The 27,102-nt window shown below is 49.1% G+C and overlaps 1 protein-coding gene across 3 annotated transcripts in view; it reads left to right on the forward strand.

Annotated features, from left to right (window-relative positions):
* Positions 1–27,102, forward strand: part of TNRC6A (trinucleotide repeat containing adaptor 6A) — a 164,461-nt gene that overhangs the window by 39,199 nt on the left and 98,160 nt on the right. For all 3 annotated transcript variants that reach the window (XM_067534180.1, XM_067534175.1, XM_067534177.1), the window contains exon 2: positions 5,427–5,500. The gene's annotated coding sequence lies outside the window, so the exon portion shown is untranslated. The remainder of the gene's footprint in view (positions 1–5,426; positions 5,501–27,102) is intronic.

Here is a 27,102-nt window from a genome sequence, read left to right on the forward strand (position 1 = left end):
TGAGTGGTTAGAGCACATGCCTGCTCCATGGTGGATAAATGCTTACATAGTTGCTGGCCAGAGAGACTATGAGAATGGCTCTGACTCTGCAGTTCCGTGGTTAGGCACCCACCGGGGTGGTGGGAGACCTTGGCTCCCGTCCCCCTGCTCCATTTGCTCTTTCATCATTTATCCACCACGGAACATCATCAGATGGAGGGAGCCCCACATCAGAAATATCCCATAGCACCTTCCTGAGCGGTGGGAAACCCCAGTTCAAATCCTCGCTCACCTCTGGCAGAGGGGAGAATTGACCCTTAACGCTTACTTACTGGGCAACAGTCTAGAAGCCCCTGATGGACACTAGCTAATGACTTCTCAGCACACCATTCCGAGGTCAGGTGTTTTATCCATACTTTACTGCTGGAGAAACTGAGGCTCAGGAAAGTTTAACAACTTGTCCAAGGCCACAGAGGGAGTCCATGTCAGAGCCAGGCTTTGTCCTCGTGGTTCCTGACTCCCAGTCCTGTGCTGAGACCATGAGACCAGCCTGCCTCTCTAATGTGTTACCGTGCATAGGTGGTGGAACTTGGGGTGCCGCACCCCCGGGCTTGAAGTGGTTTCCATCATAGCCAGAGTTTACCATTTGGTTCAATGGCTCTCAGCACCCCTCTATACAAATTGTTCCAGGGCCCCTGTTACTGTCATTATCATTGGTGGAGAGTAACTCGGCATGGCTGATGATAACATGCCACCTCTAGAAACAAAGCTCCCAGAATGCTGCAGGAGGCATGGAGTTGAGCTGTGGAAAGATGTCCGGCCAGTGCTACTTTGATTCCAACAAACAATAGGTTCTTGAATATGTGGGAACAAGGTCACTGTGCTCATAAATCTACTGAAATCAATGGATTTGCCGCCAGGGAGAATTTGCCAGCTGGGAACATAGGAACTGCTGTACTGGATCAGAACCGTGGCCCACTTAGCCCAGCAGCCTACTTCTGAGAATGGCCGGTACCACTTACAAAAACCACTCCAGGGGACAGCCCTGGCCTAGCCGGCTCGTAGAGGAAGTTTCTTCCTAACTCCTGCCAATCAGCAGCTGGTTCATGCCCTAAATGTGTTCCTGGTCTCACTCTGATTGGGAGGATGGGGAAGAGGGATATGCAATCCCCCAGAAGCCCGCTCCTGCCTGGCGTTCCCAGGCAGCTCTTGTCTCCAGGTGGGAGAGGCCTGGGTCTGTGAGGCTGCAATGCAACACTCTCCAACAGCCTGGCTACGTGACCTGGTTTCAGTGTGGAGAATGAATGCCATGGTGTAGGTGCCATTTGGCTCATAATGCAAACTAGCCTATTTAAAACATTCCAGGACAAATCATTAGCAGGCTGTTGCAGTTTCCTGAAGATTTAAAGTCCATAAATATTTACTGATGTGATTGAACAGGCAGCTGTGTTTTTAGATAGTTTCTAACTATGGATTTGAAGCTGTTTTGGTTTCATTAAACACCTATTAATGTGAATGTGTTTCTAATACTAGTAGGAAAGTAAAACAAACCATACGAGTTGTGACACAAGCTGTCTGAAACAAAGGCATTCACAGCTGCTCATTCTGGAGCTTCCTGCTTTTCTGTGGCTGGGAGTGGGCTGGTATTGAATATGGGTTCAAATATAATGCCCAAGCTAAGAATAATTTAAATGGTATTGAATGAAAACAATAAAGGGAAAGGACCTGTCTGTACTGATAGACCCAACATTTCAATTCTGGGTCCAGGGTGCTGCAGTATAAATAGTGAATAGGGTAGAGCTTTCTAACAACATATATCACACAAATCTAAGGATATTGTGCCGTCACCTTATAATTTCTGTACCACGTGTGGAATATAGACTTCAGTTCCGGTCACCCCATTTGAGATAGATAAGTTAACCTGAAGAATCCAGCGCAGGGCAGCTGAGATGCTCAGTGGACTGGAGGGGCTTCCGAATGAGGTGAGGGAGACAAAATTGGGGTTATTTAGCCTTGAGCAAAGATGATTAAGAAGTAACATGACGGAAGATTTCAAACCAGCTAGCTGTTAGTTTGCTCTGTTGGAGGCTGCTGGATGTATTCCTTCTTAACATACGCCTATAATTCCTATTTCTTCTCCAGAAATGATAGGTTTACGTTAAGAAGGAATGTGAGTCTCGGTAATAACAATTTTGGGTGGCACTTTATAGCGAGCGGTGAATAGGGAACTGACTTACAGGGAAGGTGATGGGACCGAGGAGTATCGGTGTGTGTAAGCAAAGGGATGAATGTGTGGTGTATAACACGTTAAATGAGTTCTGTGCTTGGGAGGAACCAGCTGCCCTTTCATGGAGTTGGCAGGGAAGTTAATGCTGTTCTTGTATTACAAGAGAAGGTAAACAGAAGAGCCCAGCTGACTCTCTCTGGTACTCATCATTGTGTGCCTTTGCCATGTTCCTCCTTGTTCATCTCCTCTGTAAATGATGCTCCTTATCTTTTTTATCTCTTGTGTGGGGGTCTTCCCAGGTCTCTCATCTTTTTGACTGCCCTTCTCTGGACCTATTCCGTTTCTGCTGTCTCCTGGGTGTGAGCCAGTACCATCTGCACGCAGAACACCATTATAACATGTGAAGTATTGTTCTCTATCCTTTTCTTAATACAGTCAATATCTTTTTTCTTTCTGACCACCACTATACTTTGAGTGGCATATTCATTGTGCTGCCCACAACGGCATCTGGATCTTTTTCCTAGTGGTTACAGTGTATTTAGAAGACATTAGTGTGTACCACTAGCTCAGACAGTTCCTTCCATTTACACTAGTCAGGCTGTTTCATTTGTCATTGTGTTACCCTTTTTGCCTGGTTTTTTTAGGTCCTTCTGAAGTTCTGACTGTCTGAATAATCTTGTCTTATCTACAGATTCTGATTCCACATTGGTCAATCATTGGGAAATAGATGAAATGCCACTGGCCCTCGTGTGGCTTCTTAGGACACTCAGCTATTAACTTCCTCCTGGGGTGAGCAGGGGCCTCTCATTCCCACGCTTCGTTTTTCATCTCGTAGCCAGTCACTGTTCACTTGTCTCAGCCAGGGATTCCCCCATCCCACATGTTGTCCATTGGTGTATTCCCTGTGGGACATAAGAGGCTGTAGAGTATGCGTGTTCCTTCTAGCATTTGTTTTGTGTCTGTTCATCTTTAGAACCGCCCTCGCCATTCGATAAGCACTGCCTGTAGTGATTTATTAACAGCAGCCCTAGGAGTGCAATATGGATGTTATGTCTGAATCCCTCACGCTGCCCCCATCTCCCTGGGGAGCAAAGTACCCCTCACTGACACAAGGACTTCAGAGGGGCCTGTGCTTTGTGATGCAGTGATCTATGCTAGGGCAGAGCTCTGACAGCTTGGGCAGCAGCGCTCATGTGCCCATCACAGAATACTGTAACCCATCCACAGGAACCCTTTACAAAGCCTTCAGGGCTGCTACTCCTGTATAATGCTATTGCCAGATGCCTTCATTCACCAAGCCATAATTTATTCCCATTCATAATGAACAGTAATGTATCCCCATCCAGGCCTATTAAAATACTGAAACCTTCACAGACGAACCACACGAGTGCACAGGACAAAATCGGAATATCCCAGCCCTTTCCGTGTGATATTGGGAGTGATTAATGTTACACTATTGCTGTCCATCTTGCTTTTGTTTAATTATCATTTTTGTATTGTTCTTGTCTCTGGAGACTCGATCTGGCAGGAATGGCTTGATGGATTATGTATGAAATCCAGGTCAGCACGTCCAAGTATTACTGCCTTGTAATTTGCTGTGCCACAGAGGCCAATATAGATGCCTTGTGTTATTAATTATACCAATATATTTTCATGAGTAATGTGATTAATTAGGCTGTATATATTATGACTCCAGTCCTGTTCTGTTAGTGTGTTTGTTCGTGGATGGAACTGATTGACTCAGAGTGAGAATCAAAATCTGCAATTTAGATTCAGTCACATTTGTTTTCCTCTAAAAGGTGTCATGTGATACGTCACTGGAAAACTAATAACTCACTGATCATTAATACTCTTGTGTAATGTATGTATGGGATTTGCATCAAAAGTTATGGATATATACTGGAATGATACCTAAAATGTGATTCAACCAGGTAAGTCAGAGGGGGCTGGTAAACAGGTCTGCCCTATACAAAGGAATGTGTATTTGCTTCTCTGACCAGCCTGCTCCCCCGGTTGAGACAGTAAAGTTCTATTTACATATTAGGTAAACAGAGCTATAAAGCTAACAGGTGGGGCATGAGCTAGACTGGGGTCCACCCAGCAGGAAAGAGCAGCTTGGTCTCGGTGTTACTTTTCAAAGAATACATTGCAAAGGTTTGCTGGTCTGTAAAGACAGGGAGGCTGACCCTTAAATGACAAGCAATTGAATCAACTGATTCTGTACAATATTGCTGTATTATAAAAGTTTATCAAGTGACTATATCACATTGGTGATTAATATCATTGTGAATTGTATGTATTGACACTACATAGGGAATTATGGATATTTATTAATATTATGCTTTACAGTCTGTGACCAAACAAAGGGAGAAACAGGAGGGAAGGCAGCTATCTACCTGCCTCCAGAAACTAAGCAAGGTGTGACCAAAACCAGTGGAAGCCCTATTTACATAGAAATCAAGAGGGAGATGGGAAGCCCACAGGAAGGGAAGAACAGCATGAGGTCACGCTGCTTCTTGAAATAAGGTCATTGATAAGGTGTTGTCAGGTTGCATAGTTGGAGGACAGGATGGAGCGTTCACAGTTCAGCTGCACAGTGGGAACAATCACAGGTGGACAGATTTCAAGAAAAGGTTTTTCAGGTTTAACAGCAGTTTGCATGGCTTCTTACCCTTTGTGTTAGCTTCAAGTCTGTGGGCTGGAATCTCCCTCCCAGTGCTTCTTACAGGACCTTGTGTTGCACTCATGATATCGTATGGAAATGAGTGTGATGTCCCAAAAAGCATGCCAACTTCCCCATAGGACCCAGCGGCTGGTCTCCGGCAGGAAAAAAGCCTTCATTAAACCTAAACTTCTGCAGTAGCCAGGAAATGGTTATGTGACCCTCCCCTCCCCCTTCAAAAAAAGTGAAAAAATAATTGGCCAGTCTCTGCTTTCATCTAATATGTTTGGCAGTTCCCCCATTGTGAAGGACCCTCCTTAAGGTCTTCTGGGCCTGGTGTTCCATTGCACTCCTCCTTTACACGGGTGTAAAACTTGTGCAAATGTGCCACCAACCCAGAACGGCAACGTGTTGCACTCACTGCACAGGTGCAGATGCTGGCACAAGGTGGAGAGCAAGGGAGAACCAGGGCCCGGGTTTTCTGCATCAGGATCTTTCTGCTCAGGGTATTAAATCATCACAGAGCTGAGGACTGTTATATCTTTTGTTTCCATAAAGGTCAAAGAAGAATCCTCCTCCTTTAAGTGCCAAGAAGAGGCCTTCTACCTTCTGGTGCAAGAAGACGTTGAACAGTAAGTCTGCTGCTTTTCAGTTCTGAGCAGGCCCCGGCATGAACACTGGCTTCCCTTTGCTCTCTGTCCTTTTCGTTATGAGTTTGATCGCGGGAGCTTTTTGTGGTGAACTTCGTGTAACCGAGCTCTGCATCGCTATTGCTGCTGATGCCGTTGCGCACACGGTCGTGTCCTTCGATGGGATAATGTCCCTTCCGCTGATACCCACAGACCTTCCTGGAAGGTTTCAAGAGCCCTAACTGCTCTTTGCCCATCAGGCTTTTCTTCTGATCGTAGCTGCTAGTATTGGGGGCGGGGGACGCTCCCGTCTTCATTTGACTCTCACTCACTGCTGGGAGTGTGATTAAGGCTCCATCCTGAAGAACCAGGGCTCAGCCCTGGCTAAATTAAAGCCCCACTGACCACCCCTCCTGCGTGTGCCCAGCCTATTCATTGGCACAATCCTCAGAGCGCCCAGCCCAGCTATCAAATTAGGGTGGCCCTAGTCCCTGAATGGCTTTTCTTTGACCTCCCTGGTCTCATTCCCATGGGACTGCTTCTGTGCTTCAATGGGTTGAGGCCAGAGAGCTTGCACCTTGCAGGACGGAGCCCGTGGTCACAAAGCAAGACAAAAGCTGCCCTAGATGGTATGTGTCGTACCTGCATTCATGCCGCTGGCTTCACTGGTTGAAGCATTCAGTCTGTTACAGGCTGGGCAGGGAGGGTTTGGCCCTCGCCCAAGCCCTGCTCATTGCTAGCTGCTGTGGGCTGGCTCTGAGCAGTGGCTCCTTTCCAGCTCAGATTCACTTACCCGGTTTCAGATGTTACCAGCCTAAGTGGACATAATTAAATGTTCCTGGGGTTAGAACCACTTGGAGGAGTGGAGTTCCCACGTTAACTGATATTCCTAACTGCTTATTTGTTTCCTTACAGTGAGACCATAAAATATTTTAAATTAAATCTCTGCCCATCACAAAGGCCCAGATTGAGATGCTGATGGCTTTTGTGTTTGTATAGGAATTGCAATGTGCTGCTCTCCTGACCGCCAGTGACACAGCATTGCTGGTCCCTATAGACTCCAGTGATTGCAGCGTATTGAACTAATGGGCAGGTGCAGTGCCGTGCCCCCAGGACCCAGAGATGCTTGTTCTCACCTACCTCTCCCTGTTATGAAAAATGAATGAGAACATAAGAACCTAAGAATAACCATACTGGGTTGTACCGATGGTCTGTCTAGCCCAGTGTCCTGTCTGCCGACAGTAGCCAGTGCCAGGTGCTTCAGAGGGAACAAATAGAACAGGGCAGTTATCGACTGATCCATCCCCAGTCGTCCAGTCCCAGCATCTGGCAGTCAGAGGTTTAGGGACACCTGGAGGATGGTTTTGCGTCCCTGCCTATCTTGGCTAATAGCCATGGATGGACCTATCCTCCATCAACTTCTCTAATTCTTTTCTGAACCCAGTTATACTTTTGGCCTTTACAACATCCCCTGACAATGAGTTCCACAGGTTGATGTGTGTTGTGTGAAGAAATACTTCCTTATGTTAGTTTTAAATCTGCTGCCTATTAATTTCATAGGGTGACCCCTGGTTCTTGTGTTATGTGAAGGGATAACTAACACTTTTTTTCCACACCATTCATGATTTTATAGACCTCTGTCATATCCCCCCTTAGTCGTCCCTTTTCCAAGCTGAACTCCCGCAGTCTTTTTAATCTCTTTTTATATGGAAGCTGTTCCATATCCCTAATGATTTTTACTGCCCTTCTCTGTACTTTTTCCATTTCTAATATATATCTTCTTTGAGGGGGGGCAACCAGAACGGAATGCAGTATTCAAGATGTGGGTGTACCATACATTCATAAAGTGGCATTATGATATTTACTGTCTTATCATTTATCCCTTTCCTAATGGTTCCTTACATTCTGTTAGCTTTTTTTGACTGTCGCTGCCCATTGAGTGGATGTTTTCAGAGAACTAGCCATAGTGACTCCAAGATCTTTCTTGAGTGGTAACAGCTAATTTAGACCCCATCATTTTGTATGTATAGTTGGGATTAGGTTTTCTAATGTGCATAATTTTGCACTGATCATGCTGAATTTCATCTGCCATTTTGTTGCGCAGTCACCCAGTTTCATGAGATCCCTTTGTAACTCTTCGCAATCTGCTTTGGACTTAACTATCTTGAGTAGTTTTGTATCATCTGCAAATTTTGCCATGTCACTCTTTACTCCTTTTTCCAGATCATTTATGAATATGTTGAACAGCGCTGGTCTCAGTACAGTTCCTTGGAGGACCCCGCTATTTACCTCTCTCCATTCTGAAAACTAACCAGTTATTCTGACCCTTTGTTTCCTGTGTTTTAACCAGTTACTGATCCATGAGAGGATCTTTCCTCTTATCCCATGCGTGCTTAGTTTGCGTAAGAACCTTTGGTGCGGGACCTTGTCAAAGGGTTTCTGAAAGTCCAAGTGCACTGTATCCACTGGATCACCCTTGTCCGCATGTTTGTTGACCTCCTTCAAATAATTCTAATAGATTGGTGAGGCATGATTTCCCTTTACAAAGGCTGTGTTGACTCTTCCCTACAAAATTGTGTTCATCTCTGTATCTGATAATCATAGGTGCTGGAACAAAGAGTTCTGGGAGTGCAGCGACACCCCCTGGCTTGAAGTGGTTTCCATCATATACAGGGTTTATAGTTTGGTTCAATGGCTCTCAGCACCCCCGCCATACAAATTGTTTCGGCACCCTTGCTGATCATTCTGTTCTTTACTATAGTTTCAACTAATTTGCCTGGTAACAAAGTTAGGATTACAGGCCTGGAATTGCCAGAATCACCGCTGGAGCCTTTTGTAAAAATTGGTGTTACATTAGCTATCCTCCAGTCATCTGATCCAGAGGCTGGTAGAAGCGATAGGTTACCTACCACAATTCGGAGTTCTGAAGAAACTTGAATATGGAATTGCAGAACTCTTGGGTGAATCCCATCTGGTCCTGGTGATTTATGACTGTTTCATATTAATGAAATATTCTCTAGTGGTGCAAAATACCTGTTCCATGAGTTTGGCCCGCTCCCTCACTCCTGGGGCCGTCATAGTCCCGCAAGAGACCTGTGTTGGGATTGGGCCCAGGAGCAGCGTGTTCCCAGGTGAGAGGCCTTGGCCTGAGGCTGAATGCTGGACCCCTGTTCTGTGGGTTGGTGGAAGCTGGATGAGTTGAGGAACCTAAGAATTGCCAGACTGGATCAAACCGAAGGTCCACACAGACCAGTATCTTGTCTCTGACAGAGGACAGCATTGGATGCTTCAGAGGAAGATTTACAAATCCCACAGTAGCAGATGGAGGATAATCTGCCCTCACTTTTCTCTAGCTCTTGTATAGCCCTTTCCATCAGTAGATTTCAAAGCGCTGTACAAAGGAGGTCAGTGTCATTGCCCCCTTTTCAGTTGGGGAAACTGAGGCACAAAACAACGAAGTGACTTGTCTGGGGTTGCCCAGGAGGCCAGTGGCAGAGCCAGAAATGGAACACAGGTCTCCTGAGTCCCAGGTCCAGTGCTCTATCCACTAGGAAACACTGCCTCCCATGGAATATGAGATTTAATCCCTACCAAAATTTGTGGTGTTGTTAATGATGACTCTGGATATTCTTGATAGCCACATAAAAGCCCAGTGCCCATTCAGTCTTTGAAGTTCTTGGCCACAGTGACTCTCTGTGGCATTGCGTTCCACAGTTTAATAACACATTGTATGAGGGAGTATTTTTTTATCTCAATCTTTTCATTATCTCTTCATATGAAAGTTTATTCAGGCCCTTAATCCTTCTCATTGTTCTTCTTTGATCCCCCTCTAATTCTGCAGTCTTTTCTGAGAAGGGCTGACCTGTCTTACATGCACTATTCCAGACGAGGCTGCACGACTGATCTGTAGAAAGGCATTAAATATTCTTTATATCATTGAACATCCTAGTCCTTCTGCGTCTTAACATTGTCTTTGCTTTTTTGGCGACAGCTGCACAGTGAGTAGAGGTCTCTCTGTTTACAGTGACACCCCAGTCCCTTTCCTGAGTTGATGCAGTTAATTTAGATCCCTGTAAGGTGCATGAGTAGTTTAAATTTTCCCCTCCGGTGTGCATTGCTTTGTGTTCATCAACCCTGAACTTCATTTGCCATCCTGTTGCCCATTCCCTTAGCTTTTTAGGTCTCTCTGAAGTTCCTCACCATCCTCTCTGCTCCTGACTGATCTCAATAACTTTGGGCATGTCTACACTGCAATAAAAGACCCAGGGCTGGCCCAGGTCAGCTGATCCAGGCTTGCGGGGGCTCAGACTGCTGGGCTATAAAGTTGCAATGTAAACGTCTGGGCTCAGGCTCTGAGATCTTGCAAGGAGAGAGGGTCCCAGAGCCCAAGCTCCAGCCAGCGCCTGAACATCTACACTGCAATTTTAGAGCCCTACTGTGGCCTGAGCCCCATGAGCCTGTCTGCTGACCCAGCCCAGCCATGGCTGCACCACGAGTCTTTTGTTGCAGTGTAGACGTACCGTTAGTGTCATGTGCACATTTGGGTCCCTCACTACTCACCCCCCTTCAGATCATTCATAAATAACTTAAACAACGCAGGACTTAGTTTGGAACCCTGCTGTCCCCTCTGTTAACCTTCCCCTGGATGAAAATTGACGCCTTAATCTTATTCCTTGCTTTCTGCGTCTCAGCCAGTTTTTGATCCATGACAATACTTTGCCTCTCACTGCATGACTATTTAGCTTCTTTGAATCTAAATCCATTAGGTCAACTGGTTCTCTTTTATCCACTACTTTTCTGACACATTCAAAGAATTCTAAGAGATTAGTGAGACACAATTTTCCTTTGCAGAAACCATGCTGGTTAGACCCCTTCACGTCAGGATGTTCCAGGTGTTTTGCTATTCTCTTTTTAATTATCATTTTAACCAATTCACCAGGTACGGATATAAGACTCATTGCTCTGCAATTCTCCCGATCACTCTTAGAGCCCTTTAAAGATAGAGATACAATACTCTATCCTCCAGTCCTTTGGAACAGTGGATGTTACAAAGGAGAGATTGCAGATTTTTGTTAGCAACTCAGCTACTTCAGCCCTATGCTCCTTCAGAACTCTTGGCTGGACCAGCTGGGCTGGATAGCTAATTGCTTTTTAATTTATCAGTTTGTCCTAGATCTCTTCTTCCGCCACCTCAGTCTCTGAACGCACTTTCTGTGCTGGATATCTGAAAAGGCTCTCTGTAGGAGGGAGAACTTGCCCTGTAGCAGCTGCCCGGGGTATGACCGTGCTGCAGGGACTAGATGCACTGGTGGGTCCTTTTGTCCCCTGGCACCGATGCTGAAATGCTCTGGAGTGCATCCCTTAGGTAGGGTGGTCCATTTCACGTTCCCAGTCACCATGGCACATGGTGAAGGGAGTCAGGGATGGAGAGGGGCCCAGCAGGCCCCATGTTCTAGCTACAGCAGCTGTTTAGGCAAAAACAGGACAAACAATGGCATTTGCGGGGCAGTGCAGCAGCGTCACCATAAATTAGGTGTGGCGAGGGCAGGCTGAGAAGCAGAAACCCCAGCTCATGACTGGCAAGTCTGCTCTCCAAGGCCTGCTGCATATTTATCTATTTGTCCTAGAGCTGTTTGGCCTGAGATTCCTGCTTTTAACAGACCAACTGTAAACACAGGTGCTCATTACTAAAACAGCCCAGAGCTTTCAATTCCCAGGGACGGCAGAGGATGGGAGCAGCCCTGTGGATTGGCCAAGCCCTGGAGATGCAAGTCACGTACAACAGCTGCATCCTAAATCAAACCAGCGCCCGGTGAAAACCAGGCAGCAGCCTGGAGCGACCAGAGCCCATCCTGTGTCTTGGCCCAATTGCTCAGAGGGTGTCACCGGTCCCGCCTCAGGAACGGCCGAGGAGTGAACTCTCAGGGCGGTTAGTTCAGCTCCTTTCCCCCAGGAAGGTGGACCCGCTGCCAGCTGCTGACTACGAGATGTGGGACAGCCCCTTGGCCACAGCAGCTGCCTCTTTTGGTGAGCTCCCTGTGGCCACACACTCTTCCTGCTGCCAAATGGAGCTGTGACCCGCTCACCACCAATCATTCACGGGAGAGGAGAGAAATTCCTTTTATTTTAGCCAGCAAGGTGGCCTGGGGTCTCTCTATCCCAGTGTTTCTCAACCTTTTTGATACCAGGGATTGGCTTCCTATGCTGTGTCAGGGAGATCTCAGGGACCGGTGCCGGTCCATGGACTGGTCATTGAGAAACACTGCTCTATCCCCTTCCCCCACGTTCCTGGCGGGCAGCTGTGACCCAAAGTCATCCCTGCTGTAGGCTGACACAGCACCATTTAAATCAGGGGTGAGCTGGGATGGTTTGTGCTGCTAGGGCCAAATTTAACCCCAAGGGCTAGAAAAGGCTCCTAACGAGCCTTCAGGCCCAGCTTTCCTTAGCATGACCTGCATGTACTGCCTTGTCTGCAGCTCTGCCTAGTGCATGGGGGAAGCTGGGCAGACACCAGGAATGCTGCCGGGTAGGGCTTGCTGCTTGCTTTATTCCCTAGGGGCAGGGAGACGAGAAGCATTGGTGTTCAGTAATCCACCACTGGACCCACGCTGCTCTCCTGCCGGGTCAGCACGAACGGCTGTGTGCTCCTCACAGACATCGCACCCTCCGTGCTGAGATTCAGTCGTGAGCTGGAGCGAACCTGCCTCTGTTCTCGGTTCAGCTCTTGGGGAGGAAAAAGACCCCAGACTAGCCCGCAGTTGAAAATGCCTTTCACAGGCTGCGGTCACAGTCAAAATTAAATCAGAAAATGAACTATTACTCACAGTGACTTGGAGATTTATATGCTTTGGGCAGCTCAAACTCTATTTGCTGGGATGAAGGATACCTAGGGAAACCTCGGCTGCTAGCGCACCGTGACCGTTTGCAATTTCACACCACTTTAAACTCGCTCTCATTGAGATTGTGGAGATGAAAAATGTCTTTATTATAGGAAGTCACAGGTCCCTGATTGGTTGCTAAATGTGTTTTAATGTGTGGTGTGACTGCTAGGGCTTGGGAAGGAGCACGGGAAGGGGGAGCCGTGCTGGTAATTTGAGCTCGCACAAGAACTCCTGCAAGCCAGAGGAGCTGAAAACAAAGGAATTATTTTCAGTCTCCCTGCTGCCTTCCCCACCCGAAGAGGGTCAGTGACGTTGATTGCAGGCCAGCGAGGCAGCTTTTCAAACTCACCTTCCCTCGATGGCTCAGTCCGCGTGGGGGTAACTTGTTTGTTCTTCTTCTCTGGTACCTTCTCAATCTTGCACCCTATGTTGTTTCCCGGGATTCATCCCCTTCTGTTTGGTTTAATTGTGTATTGGTTTCAATACCTAGATATCAAACCCAGGCGTGCCAAGCGGAGCCTGCTGGAGGTGTCCTCCTGCAGACACGTACCTGAATCCCACCACAGCTGTGCTGGTTGGGGGCTGGTGGTTGTTTCTTTGTGGATTGCTCTTTCAGTGGCTGCTGTTTTGTCAGGTCTCCTTTTATTCTCCCACTCTCTGATCATGCTGCCCTTAATCTCCAGCTGCGGTAGACGAGCGCCGTCTCCTCTGAGCCCAAAGGGCTCCTGGGCTGTGAGCACAGTCCTTCTTTTCTGGAGTAATTATTTCCTAACAGTGCCTCCCCGAGTGACCGCCAACGTCCAGCCAGCAGGGATTGCCCGGCGGCAGGACATGCAGGTGCAGAGACTGTTGGGGGTGGTTGTTGTGTGCTTGGTAACTGCAGAGGATGGACTGGCCAGGAAAGCAGGGATTTACTCTAGGAGAAGAGAATCCTACCTGCCCCACTCCACATCCTTCTGCCAGTCTGCCATGCTGGCATACGCCCACTCTGGGTAGTTCTCTTTGGGATCCACCCCGCTGGAGTACCCTAGTTGAGCAAACCCTCCAGAAGGCTCCCGGTATTTTCCCTCTGCGTTTCTCAAATATATCTGCAGTCCCCTGATTGTCTGCAGCCCGCATCCCATCCCGATTGCTCAGCTCTCTGCAGATCTGAAATCCCACCACCGGTGCTGCTTCCCCTGACTGTGGAACGATGAACGTATGGGGCAGTGCTGCTCCATGGGTGATGGCAACGTTGATTATTGTGTTTGGGGCAGTCTGCTGTGCGAAGGGGGCAGTTACGTGGGAATGAATGTCCTTTCATTACAAGAATGAGCCATCCTCTGTCTGCACTTACAGCCGTGCCTCCAGGGCCCTGGTCCCAGTCAGTACCTTGTAACCGTGGGGGTTGCCATTCTTGTCGCCTGGGGAGGAAGCATTTTGGGATTCGGGATCCCTTTTCATCCATTAAATGTCACTTAGGGCACAAACAAGGCTCCACCTGGGCCCGGCCCTTGCTGGGTTTCTGTAACGTAGCTTTAATGAGGACAGGTTGCTGGCCTGTCACTGGGCCCTCAGCCTGGAGTGTCTGCGAGCTGCTTTTCATCTGGTCCCCGCCCTTTGACCTGTTCGGCTTGGCTGGCCATAACAGGCGTTAAAGTTCCTGCTCGGGGTCATTGGAACACACACCCGGCAAGGTGCTGTCCCAGGGGAGGATGGCACATGATCCAAGCCTTGTTATAACATATTGTTCCATCAGGAGTTCTGTGTGTCGTGTGTTGCTGGGCCCTGTCTCTCCACTCTTATTAATAATTCTACAAAGCCTTTCTTCCTAGCATCTCCTCGCATTACAGCTGTTTCCTAATGGACCCTTTCAATGCCACTTCGATCAAGGTACCAATAAGAGACACATGCACAGACAGATCCCCCCACCACAGACTTGTAACCAGTTCTTCCCTTAACAAATCACGCCATCATTTGTGTTCTGAATAATTACGTCTTACACTGGATAGCGAAAGCCACAAATGCTCTCAGAGCATTTCAACACGCTGATTTCAGACTGTGTATCTCAGGACAACTTTATCCACCACTGAAATGCAGCCACACAATGCAAACACAACCACTGTTCGACAGCTTCCAGCAGGACTGCACAGCGCTTTAAGGCAGGCAGGAAAGAGGCACACTGCATCTGAATTAGGCTGCTGGGGAATGGAAGGAGTTTCGCCTGGGCACGCTTGACATAGGATCTTTAATGACTGCAGACAGTCGAGGAGGAGGCCATTCCTCTGTGTTCTGTCTCCTCCGGAAGAGGATCTGTTTAAGATCCGATGCGAGAGGCTCTCTACAGGAGGTGGGCTTGCACAGCCAGAGGGAAAATGGCTGGATTTAATACCTACTTTAGGACCACTTGCCTCTGCCGTCTTTATGTCCCATGTCTACGTGTCCACGTCTGCTGCTTGCCACCTCCTGCACCACGTGTGCAGCATTGGGCGACTGCAGAGCACAGGCCACCTGCCCCGGACCAGTCATAGCTGTGATGTGAAAAACGTGCGCCCTGCCTCTGGCTGGCCCTGCCCTGTGCCCCACGCCTGGGGCCGGGTGCAGCTTGTTGGCATTGCTGTGAAAGCCTGAGCCGAGACATCTGCGTGTGTCTCTTTCAGCGGCGGGGCTGTGGAGTTGGAGAGACTTTTGTCCTCCCCATGAGACGTGACCCTCAACGGCCACCGACCTGTGACTGCTACTGCACAGTGGGCGCACCGGTCACCGCGCGCAGCCTGCTGAGCAGGATGTTCCAGAACCCCCGGCCCTGCTTCCCAGCCATCGCAAGATCCACTGCACGCTCCGGGGAAGGGGGCTGCACTGACTGGCCTGACATCCCCGTTCACCCAGAGCAGGCAGCAGCGTTGCAAACATCTCCATAGTTGTGCTGCAACTCCGAGCCAGCGAACAGCCTGGGTGGCTGGCCAGGTGGCAGGAGACAGTTCAGTGCCCATGGCCCATTCAGGTGTTGGCCTCTCTGCTGAGCCGGTAGTAGCCACGCTGCCGTCTCCAGTCACCACACCGCTCGGGAGGGTTGGATGGAGTGGCTGCTCTACGCCATTCCCAGTCCCTTGGGCTGTTTCACTGCCGTATTACATGGCATACGCCGGTTCTGATTAACGAGCTACTGAGAGCCGTTCCGGGCCATTGGGCCATACTGGAGCACGCCATCTGCCATACCCCATAGCACTGCAGGGCCTGGAGATGGAGGGAGGCCGTCTCTGTTCAGACGCAGTGAGTTCCACCGAGGGGCAGCTGTTCTGCACAGAGAAGGCTCTTTCCCAGAATAAGCAGATGTGACAAGTGACTCCTCATTTGTGATTTCAGCTCCATTCTGTGCAGTTAAACACGGACGGGTCAGGGCGGAGCTGGTTTCAATGCTATTCCTCTCCTCCCCCATGCTACAGATCGTGTGTTCATGATCATCTGCGTTGGTTTCCTCCAGCCATCAGACACGCACCAAGTCCTGCCCCTGTTCGTGGCATGGGAGATAAGAAACCTGTTGCTATGATACCCAGCAAGGAGTTTGGAGAAGTGTGTGTGGGTCAGATTCGTTATCGATGTGCGGGGGAATGCAGCCCTTACACAAGCAGGAAAGTATTTGGCTAGAAAAACCGGCCAGACTCAGGGGATCCCTCAGCGGTGCCACGTTTTCTTATCTTATATTGTTATGTTGGCCAAATGCACAGTGTTCCTGTGCTCTCCCACTCGCTCAAGGTCTCGTTCAAGGGACAGACCATCCTCCGAGCTAATCAGACAATGGCTGCACGTCTTGAGCGAGCGCTGGAGAGCCAGCAAGCCCAGAGCTGGGCTGGGAGAGGTGTTTATGCTCCCTGATGCTCTTGTTTCTCCAGCCGCCCTTCGTGTGTATCCACTCCGTAATGATCTTTTATTCTTGCATTGTATCGTTTTTTACTCCGGGAATCAGGCACAAAACCAGGAGCAAATGCAAGCACAGGACCCTCCTCCCAGCTCATCTGGCAACACAGTTTACAAAGGGCTCTGTTATTATCCCCACAGCCACCCTCTCCAACCCTGTCATTAGATGCTTAGGCTGATGATTGCCCCATTGGCCGCTGAATGGATTTAATTACTCTTTTCTCCTACAGTGGCAATGTTTTCCCAATTAATTATTTCAGTCTGAACAGCAATAGCTGGTTGAGTTTAGAGAGAAATTAAAAAGGGTAGGAAAGGATAATGAAGAGTGAGGCCTGGCCTACACCAGACAATTTTGTCAACCCAAGTCAGCTTTTTTCAATAAAACAGTGGTGGTGTACACACTGCAATCTCACACACACACACACACACCCCCCCCCCCCCCCCCCCCCCGCTGATAAAACTGCCCTGTTTTTTCAACAAAATAAAACCACCTTGATGAGAGGAGTAGAGCTTTTTTCGTAGAACGTAAATCGACAAAGCGTCAAGGTAGACACCGTGGTTGATTATGTTACAGTAAACAGCCTCCAGAAGTGTCCCACAATGTCCATCCTGCCCACTCTGGCTATCAGTTTGAACTCTGCTGCTCTGCAACCACCCACCACTTCCCTTTTAAAGTCGCAGGAATTTTTTTAATTCCACTTCCTACTTGGTTGGCGTGGAGAGCTCACATCGCATCATTCCAGCTGACCAGGGCAGCTCCACGCACCAAACGCTCTCCCGCTTGGAGCACACCAGAGTTTTTGGATCTCATTGGTGTTTAGGGAGAGTCGGACATGCAGTCCCAGCTCCGCTCCAGCCAAAGGAACTTTGATACCTATGGCCAGATTTCTCATTTAATGGCAGAGAACAGCTATGAATGGGACACGCTGCAGGGCCGAGTGAAAATCAAGGAGCTGCGAGGGTTACCAAAAAGCTGGGGAGGAAAACAGTCGCTTTGGTGCAGAGCCAAACACTGCTGCTTTTATAAGGAGCTGGAAGCCATCCTCAGTGATGACTCCACCGCCAAGACACCCATGGATACTGCTGCATGCCCGGGGGCAGCGGACAGCGAACTCGACCCCAACTCAAAAGTCGTTGACGAGGAGGTGGAGTTGGATGAGGAACTGGAGCCAGGTACCAGGTCATTTGGTGCCGTGGGGAGTCAGGATCTCTTTGCAACCCTGGAGGGTTCCAGCCAGTCCCAGCCCTGCAGCTCTGGTGTGCAGGATGCAGAAGAGGGGAGCTCAAGTAAGTGTTTTTCGGAGCTGATGCTGCTTGTTAACGGGAGGCCTGGGTGTCCTTTGCTTTGCTAAATGATAGAGGTAATTGAAGGGATAGAAATGCACAAGAGTAGCTGTGTTTCCAAGTGCTTCCTATTCCCTTGCTTAGCTAGGCAGCATGGCTCAGAAGCATGCTAATGCATGCTGAGATTTCATGGGTATCTTCTGGTGAGATCTCTAGGAAACTTTCCTGGAGGTACAGACCAATCCTTTGCCTCAGGATCCTTGGCGGAGCAGCTCTGTTTCTTCCCCTGTTGTAGAAAACTTTCCCATGCCAATCAGCAATTACTTGTGCAGGGACCAAAGCAGCGCACAGGCGAGCCGCATAGGGAGGAGATGCACCCTAGCATCCCTGTTTACTCTCAGGAGCGAGATATCGCCTTCTATGGCCCCCACCTGTGGAAAACGGTGGCACAATTTGAAATGTTGTCCCTATGTACCTGCATTTATGCCTCAAGCAACCACCTATCCAGAACCTGCACCCCAGTATGTGACCCCCTCCGTCTCACCTCCTCCGGCAAAACTCACCATGCCCAGGCTGATCTCAGAGCTGTGCTCTTCCCGGGGGACAGTGAGAAAGAGGTGTGTTAACAGTAATGCATCTATAGTGTTAGGGCATGCACAATAATACTTCTGTTCATTGTTCCCTGCGCTTCCACAGATGTGACCTTCACAGCAAAACCCCCCAGACCAGTGGAGCACCTTCGGCTGATAAGGAAGTGACCTCCAAGAACTCCTCCAATCTTCTGAGGCGGCAAAAAGAGAAAAAAAGGCCCGGCAACTATCTGTGTCCAAAAGTCAGAAAATTGATAGACAGGAAAGGAGGGGAAATCATGATCGAGTGCTTGCAGGTCGTGAGCGCATGATCAAGGCCGTGGAGGAGCAGACTGAGCTGCTAAAGACAATTGTGACCCTGTAGACAGAGTTCATGTATGCTCACCCTCCTTGCAGCCACTACAGAACTGCTTTCCATGCACTCCCCAAACTCCCCCACACTTTCCTGCCAAACTCCCAGCCCATCTCATTACCCCTTACACTCCACCCCTTCAGACAGCTACAAGAGTGACAGCTGGACTTACACCCAGCTGTCATAGCTCACACTACCCCTCACTGCTTTCTCCCCTCCAGCTTGGTGTTTTGTTTGTGTAATAAACTGTTTATGTTAAGTAAAGAGAAGCTGTGAGAACTATAAGCACGCTTTATTTCTGTTGTTGCACATGGTACTTTCACCTGTCACTAACACACAGCTCAAGCGGGCTAGCTATCATAGCATGGCACAGCACTGTTCATAAAAACAACTTATTGGTTCTCATTCTCAAAATGGATCCTCAATGCCTCCCTGATCCAAATAGCCCCCTGTTGTGCCCCTCTAATACCCCTAGCATCTGGCTGTTCATATGCTGATGCAAGGTGATCCATCTCTGCGGTCCACCCAGGGGCAAACTTTTCACCCTTGGCTTCACATAAATGATGGAGCACACAGCAGGCAGCGATAACCATGGGAATATTGTCCTTATTTAAGTCTAGCCTGCCATAAAGGCATCTCCAGCGAGACTTTAATCTGCCAAACACACATTCAACGGTCATTCAGCACATCCTCAGCCTGTTACTGAAGCACTCCCTGCTGCTATCCAGGTTGCCTGTGTAAGGCTTCATGAGCCACGGCAGTAAGGGGCAGGCTGGGTCTCCCAGGATCCCTATAGGCATCTCAACAGCCCCTATTGGAATCTTTTGGTCTGGAAAGAAAGTCCCTGCTTGCAGCTTTCTGTACAGCCCAGTGTTCCTGAAGATGTGTGCATCATGCACCTTCCCTGACCAGCGCGCATTGATGTCAGTGAAACGCCCGTGGTGATCCATGAGCGCCTGCAGTACCATAGAGAAGAACCCCTTTCTATTGATGTACTCTGTTGCAAGATGGTCCGGGGCCAAAATTGAGATATGTGTGCCATCTATCGCCTGGTCACAGTTAGGGAACCCTATCGCCACGAAGCCATCCACTATTTCATGAACATTCCCCAGACTCTCAGTTCTTTGTAGCAGAAATTGCTTAATGGCCCTGCCCACTTGCGATAACTCAACTCCAGCGGTGGACTTACCAACTCCAAACTGATTAGCGACCGACTGGTAACAGTCTGGAGTTGCCAGCTTCCACACGGCGATCGCCATGCACTTCTCCACCAAGAGGGCTGCTCTCATTTGTAAGTCCTTGCACCACAGGGCAGGGGCGAGCACCGCACAGAGTTCCATGAAGGCGGCTTTGTGCATTCTGAAGTTCTGCAGCCACTGCTCATCATCCCAGACCTGTATAATGATGCGATCCCACCACTCAGTGCTTGTTTCATGCGCCCAAAAGTGATGGTGAACCGTGTGCAGATGCTCTGTGAATGCGAACAGTAATCCGGCGTTGTTCGTTTGCTTGGCACGCAGCAGGTCAGGCACCTCAGATTCCTGTTTCAGTTGTGAGCTCATGATATACTGCGCCATCAGCCACAATGTGTTCAGAACACTGACGGCAACAGTGGAGAACTGTGCAGGATCCATCCTTTCAGACAGAGATGGTGGGCGCTCAGGAAACGGGGGTCGTTGAGAAATGCCACGAAATGCAGTTGGAAACCCACGGAACGACAGGACAGAAATCACTGCATCATGGGACTTTGAGCCCACACCCATGATGCACTGCGATCCTCTCTGCTTTCCCACAATTCCTAGCGGCACAAGGTGGCGAATTGCTCAGTGGAATAGCTGCCCACACTGCCTTGCTCTCACTGTTGATGCTACAGCACTAAACGTGGATGCACTCTAGCAACACGAGTACTGTGTGGATGGGCTGTAATTACACCGCTTTTTGATCACTGATGTAACTAGCGTCGGCAAACCTTTCTCGTGTAGACAAGGCCTGAGTTAACTGAGGAGAAGAAGAAACAGGGTGGCTGCATATTCCAGGTTTGTTTCAGGGCACAGCAAAAACAAAACAAAACACCATGGCAGTGAGTCCCAGGGCCCCGGTCAACTACGCTGGCTGGAGTGGTTCATGACCATGAGTGCCAACCTCAGGGCAGACTGTCAAAAAGCCAGGCAGAGACCCCAAATCAGTGGTATGTTCTCTAATTAGATTTCACCAGCCCAGGAACACGTGTGAACTAAAGCACTACAACAGTCTTACCATGGAATCACAGACAGTCCTCAGGCATTCCAGTCTATCTTGCCACCCGGGCAAGCTGGATTTACTGATCGTTGGTTGCAATACACCAAAGATCACAAAAGATTCAGGTTGCGTCCAGTCCGAAGAGACCAGTCACTTACCCCAGGTCAATGTTGAAGCTCAAATCTCACACCAAAGACAACACAATCCTACAGTAAACTAACTAAGGAGTTGTTAACTAAGAAAAGAAATCAGAGCGTTATTGCCAGGTTATTACCAGCAAGCAAACCTATATACACAAATGAGTTACAGTCGATATTTTAAAAGGGGACAGAGTTGTCAGCTCTGAATGGCTTTTCAGGCAAGCCCAGACTGACCCTGGGGATCTCTGCTTCTGTTTCCTAGCTCTAGTCCTGTCGGAGTCCAGAGAGAGAAACATTTTCTTGTCAAGTATCTTCATCTCCTTCCTCCAGAATTCAAGATGATAGGAGGAGCCCTTTTGCACGCAGCATCTTGAGAAGTGTGCTGGGGCAATTAGCAACGTTTTTGTGTTGTGATGCCCGGCAATGGCCCATTTAGTGTTGATAGTCCTTCCTGATGGGCAAGAGGGGATTCCTTTCACAGGGATTTAGCACTTTGCAGTAGGCGAAGTTTTTTCTTGTTTGCTGAGTTACATAGTTCAGAACTAACATTTTACAGCTGTGGCGCAAACACTTAAGCAGACTGCTTTCCAGCAATGAATTTGTCAGTGCTCAGCTGAGGCCTAACGCCTTGGCAAGAGCAGGCACCTGGTCTGCCAGCATCGCAGGGCTCACGGGACTCCTGCTGTGAAGCTAAAAACACCAGTGTTGACTCAAAGACCCTCCCCCCTGCCAGGTTTCAGAGCCTGGGCTTGAATCGCCGCACTGCCATTTTAGCCCACCAGTGCACGACTGAGTCAGTTGACTTGGGCCCAGCGCCGCGCTGCCACGGGTCTTTGTTTGCTATGTAGTTTATCCTCAGGCTCCCTCTCTCTAGAGCTCGTCTGCACTTGTAAATATCCCCTTTGGAAACAGCACGATGGCATCTTGAGAGGAGGGGCCTTCCTGGCCAAAGGTGCGGCTCTCATTGGTACGTGCTGCCAAGCAGCCGTGGGGCTGGACACACTGGATGCCTACGCACACAGCCAGGCATGTCCACAGCAGGATAAAAGGAGCTGTTAGCCGACATGTTTCACGTGACCAACACATTTTAAAGGCTAGTTTCGGACAGGACTGCCAGCTGGATGTGAACATGTTAAATCCACACTAGGGTTTTAAAAGGGGTTCGCTAGCGTTTATAGACATAGACCTTTTGTGCACAAGTCCAAGGCAGATGCTGCTGGCTCGAAAGTCCAGGGGTCTTTTGCTTTTGGTGGTGAGAGGTTATTTTTCACAATTGTAAATCAATGAACATTTTTGATGTTCCTCTAATCTCCGTGGCCTTGCTTCCCTGAAATTGTTTCAAATGCAAACTACTGAGCGGTTTGGGAACGGGACTGGGCCATAGAGCCTGGCCTCTCTCTTTTCTGGTTCCAACAGTCGAAGGGATTGAATGGCTCAGGGAACTGGGAATAGGCCTTTTCACCTTCAAGCTGTCTGCTCATGTGTGACCCAGGTGGGTAGCAGCCACAAGCATTGACATCTGTTAGCTGTTGGCTGAAATGAGTTGGTGAGTCTCAGAGCCTGAAACCCAGCATCACAACTGGCACTAATTAGCCCCCTCGTTAGCAATCTCCACAGAGTGACCAAGGCATTAATGGGCCATGGAGGCAGAACTCCCCTTTCGTCCTTGGCAGGGGTGATGCACACGGAGGCCGGACAGTGTAGTGGAAGCTGGCATTGCAGCTGTCCACTGTACCTGTTTTGGGGATAAGTAGAGTTCAGACTCCAGGGCTGCTAGTCTGGCTCTTTTCACCAGCACTGACTTTGCCTTGAAGCTGTTTAGAAAGGAGAGTTCCAGGCACAGCCCTCTGTGCCACCTGCTCATGCCCCGTTAGAGCAATGAAGACGTTGTGCAGCACTGCCCGGTTTTCATGTCCTTCACCCGCTTGGCACAGTGATTGTGCCAAGTTCCTCTGTGCCCTTCCCACAAGACCGTAGCACCATGAAGAGGAAAGGGGGAAAACCGGGAGAACCAGGCAACCACAGGGCAGAGATGAGTTCTGAACTAAAAGCGCTGAGGACACCCATGTTGGTTTTGTTTCCCCCTCAGTAGAGTGATCCAGAGAATGAAAAGCTGATGTGAAGCAGCAGCACCACTGCTCCAGGAGCATGAGCAGCCAGGGTGAGCCAAACGACCATGTGTGCAAACACCTCCCTTGGGACGTAAACCTAGAGCTGATCTGAGCAGTGGGCTTTGTCCATCCCTTGGGCTGCCCAGTCAGCTGGAGGCAGAATTCCCTTCGCAGAGGAGGATTCCAGGTACTGCATGTTTAATGGGACAGGATTTTCAGAATCAAAACCCACGGCACTTCTGTGGCAACTTTTTTAGGGTTCCAGCGGCGACACCGGTGCTTTCTCAGAATGGAAGGTTTTTTCCATTGATGTGGTGTCTTAATGAGTTCATCATGAAGCACTGAACAGGTGTGGCTAACCTCCCATTTGACAAAAGACCGACTCAGATAGCATCTGTGCTCATGTGACTTTTCCTTTCACCCTGAATGCTGTTCCTCAGACCAGACACTCCTTCCCCTGAGCTGGTAAATGCAAGCTGCCATATCTGCGGGCCAGATGTGTGTAGTGCATTCCACGTTCTTGATTCAAAGTGCATCGGGAAATGGTGGCAGGGGTGAGTCCTGGGCAAGCCGCGCGGGGCTTTGTCTTTGCAGTGTTCTGCTTTGGTTTCCTCTCTCTCTGCGTGTGGCGGCTCAGGGAAGCTTCCTTCCTAGTGTCATGGTCGCTGTGCCACTGCTGGAGCGCCTGCCTGCTGTGCAGTCCCAGGTTCTGGGCACCGAGCTGGCAGGGTTAGGACGCTGGGCCAGGTGCAGATATCGGCTGGTAATGGCAATGGGTAGTAACAGCTTCCAGGGCCGCGTGTAAACAAGGTGGTCTCTCCTTTTAATGCTGACATGTAACATGAGAACCAGGAGGCCCTGGGAGAGGAAAGGGCAGCACATTTCTGGCAAAGGGAGGGAAATATCGCTGCAGATGTTAGGATCGTCTGGGGCAGCTGGATTTTTAAAGGGGTAGGGTGACTTTATGGCAACTAGCAACCGCTGCAGCTAGGGAAGCCCAGAGCTGTGTTGAACTCAGGGCTGTTTAAGAGGAATTGAGGGTGTTGGAGGATCCCCTGCAAGGGCCAGGGAGGAACATTTCCCTCCTGTGCAGCATTGCACGGACTGGCTGGGTGCACGGACCTAGCCTCTGACACAGGCTGCCATGGCCCTGCTCAGGCCTGTTCTCCAAACACAGGACAAGCACTTGATGCCCACGGGGCTGTGCCAAAGACATGCATAAGCCGGAAGAGGGGGACCTGCCGGGGTATGTTTCAGTAGCTGTAGCTGATTCTGCCTTTCAAAGGTAGGTTTGTGGGCCAACTTCTGGCCTCTGTTACAGTCGTGCAAGCGTGCTGTCCCCCGAGGGCGGAGCCCCGTGACTGCTCCCGTTGACGATGCATGAGCCAGAGTGGAAGCCATAGCTGGGTCAGCCCTGCAGGGCTCGGAGAGGGGGCACAGGAAACACATCTGTGTGGTGGCAGTGCACTGCGTGGCTCTGACTCTCCATACGCGGGGAGCAGCCCTGGGGCGGTGTGTGCACAGACTCGCTTTTCAGAGTGGATCACTCTTCGACTCTGCCCCCGCATTCCCCAGGGGCTGTGGTGCAGGGCAGAGCCCTTCTCCCTGTCTCCCCCATGAGGAACTAGGCCGAGAGGGGCAAAGGGCTCAGAGTGAATCATTCACAGAACCAAAAATACAGCCTGGTTCTCGGTCCCCTGCCAGGCACCAGACCATTCTGCCTCTTTAAAAACGAAGGTAAAGCGGGAGGTACCCAAGGGCCCCAGTTCTGGGGTCTGTGTCAGGGCCTGTCTAGCCAGGAAATGCCCAGGCTATTATACTGCTGGTCAGACCTGCCTGCCTCCCTGTGTGAACACTTCAAAGAGTCTCTCTTTTCGCTTATGCCACTTTCATTTTTGCTGTGTAGACAGGTCCTCAGATCAGGCTGCCCTAACGCTAGGCCAGGAGGATGCAGACCATGCACGAGGGCACTCGGCTCCACGTCTAGCTGTGATGTGGATGGGCAGTGCTCTCTCTGCACAAATGCCGGTACGGTCTCTGGTCATGCCATTTCTTTAACACTAAGGGACATGCAAAACACATGCGCGCACTCCAGTGAGGGGCCACCGCAGTGTATTTGAATGTTCCAGTTTCACAGATCCTGCTGGTCCCTCTCTTCCAGGGCTCTGCTCTACTCTGGACAGATTAAACAAAAGCATCCGTGGTGTTAATATCTAGCTCTTTCCCTTCGAGTGCGGTCCCTCCTTGCCTGTTTCCCATACTCCCAACCCATTGTTCTGCAGGCTTGCGAATGCAATGGTTATTGCCCTACATTGAAATAAGGTATATAAGGCATGGAAGAGTTTTAAAATATGCTGGAGGAATTCTAAGCAGTGCAAAAAGATATATGAACTCAAAGCCAGTGGCGGAATGTGCTTACCAAATCCTCATTAATTCACCATTATCAGATGACACAGACTCCATTCTCAAGGTGATTCCGGGATGCAACTGATTTGGATTTTTTTTTAAAATGTTTTTACGGTTACCCAAGGTTCTGAAGGCAGAGGGGGGAAGAGAATGCCTTTCAGGAGTTACAAAAAAAAAAAAATGCTGCCTGGGCAATTCATGTATAATTCAATGAATTCCAAAGTAGTTTGAATATTTAAATTATGTATGATCAAAGCAATAAAGAAATCTGCATTTCCTCATTCTGTGCTCCCCCAGACATTATGCTCCCAAGTGCCCCTCCCCTCCCAAAAGGCAGCTCCTTGCTTCCACGCTCCTGTACCTATTGAACCTTATTGCCCCAAAGAAATGGAGTTTGACTGGAAAAAAACCTCCATCCAGTGCGACGGCTGTTCTTTAATAAATACATGCTGCATTGCATCTTGCGCTAGTGCTGTTGCTAGGGTGATGGTCAGTGAAGCCCCATCAGCAGGACAGGCAGGGAGAGTGAGCGTGATGGGCAAGGCTGTCTCTGGCTTGCCTGACATACTTTCAGCAGCACAGAGTTCTAATTAGCTGCTGGCCCAGTGCCAGTCTTTCCTGCAGTACCTCCGCCAGCTCCATCTCTTTCTTCTGCCTGGCTGGCATGCTCCCCATGTCATTCCCATCAGTGCTAGCTTCTGCCTGCAGCAGCAGCCATAATAACACAGCTCTTGCCGTGGAAAGAGATGACAGGCAGGCAGATTTCAAATCGAAGATGGCAAAATGATGGAGGCTTTTCCCCCCCCCTCACTTTCTCCTAGACTTAGCTCCAAACTTCCTGCTCTCACTTGCGTTTCTCAGTTGACAGAGGCCTCTGTTGTTCCTTTCCTCTAACGCTCCAAGAATCGCTAGAGCTGTTTGTGATTTGCGTTTTGTCAGGCTTTGCCAGGCACTTCTGGCGGCTCTGATGTTTCTTGAATATAAAGATGTTGCTTCTTTCCCTTCTATTGTAGCTTTATTTTACTGGCTCACAAAACCCCAAACACTTGTCCAGTTCCCGTCTAGCTGCCGTAAATTTTCATTAGTATTCTGTGATTTAATGATCTATTCCCAGGAGAAAATTAGTCTTCAATTTACAAAAAAATCCCTGTTAATTTAAGCATAATAATAGGAGAGTGACTTGCATGTTACAGTCCGATCCTGTACCTGGAGCCATCACTCTGCCCGTGTTCCCAAGAAGGGTAATTATGAGGGAGAATTTTAATAAAACACTGAAGTCCATTTGAAATCTCCTGATGGAGACTGGAACGAGGTTCCTGGGGGCAAGAAAAGCAATTTCCTCATAAAGCAAGAAGTTATTTTGTAACAGGGGAATACAAGGACAGCGCTGAATGGCAATGCTGAACAACACATAATCCCACCCAATTCTGGAGAGAGGCGAGAACAAAATGTACCGAAGAAATTGCCAGGTCTCACCTCAAAAAGAAAACGTAGGTTTAATTTTTTTTTAAATGGCACTGACTTTAGAGAAATGTGCCAGACAGAAAGTGCAAGTTCCTTATACCGTGTTTTGCAGAGAGTATAGATGCCTGCGCATGTTGCTCAGTGTGTTGACTGGTTTAGAAAAAGGCTTCTGTGCTGACCCGTGTTGGACTTTAATCTCAACATTTGCATGATCCAAGCCCAAAACTCTAGTGATTCTGGCG

Source organism: Emydura macquarii, unplaced genomic scaffold (assembly GCF_026122565.2).
Source record: "Emydura macquarii macquarii isolate MOO-44397 ecotype Brisbane River unplaced genomic scaffold, CSIRO-AGI_Emac_v2 contig_3390, whole genome shotgun sequence".
In the NCBI taxonomy this organism is placed as follows: domain Eukaryota; kingdom Metazoa; phylum Chordata; order Testudines; family Chelidae; genus Emydura; species Emydura macquarii.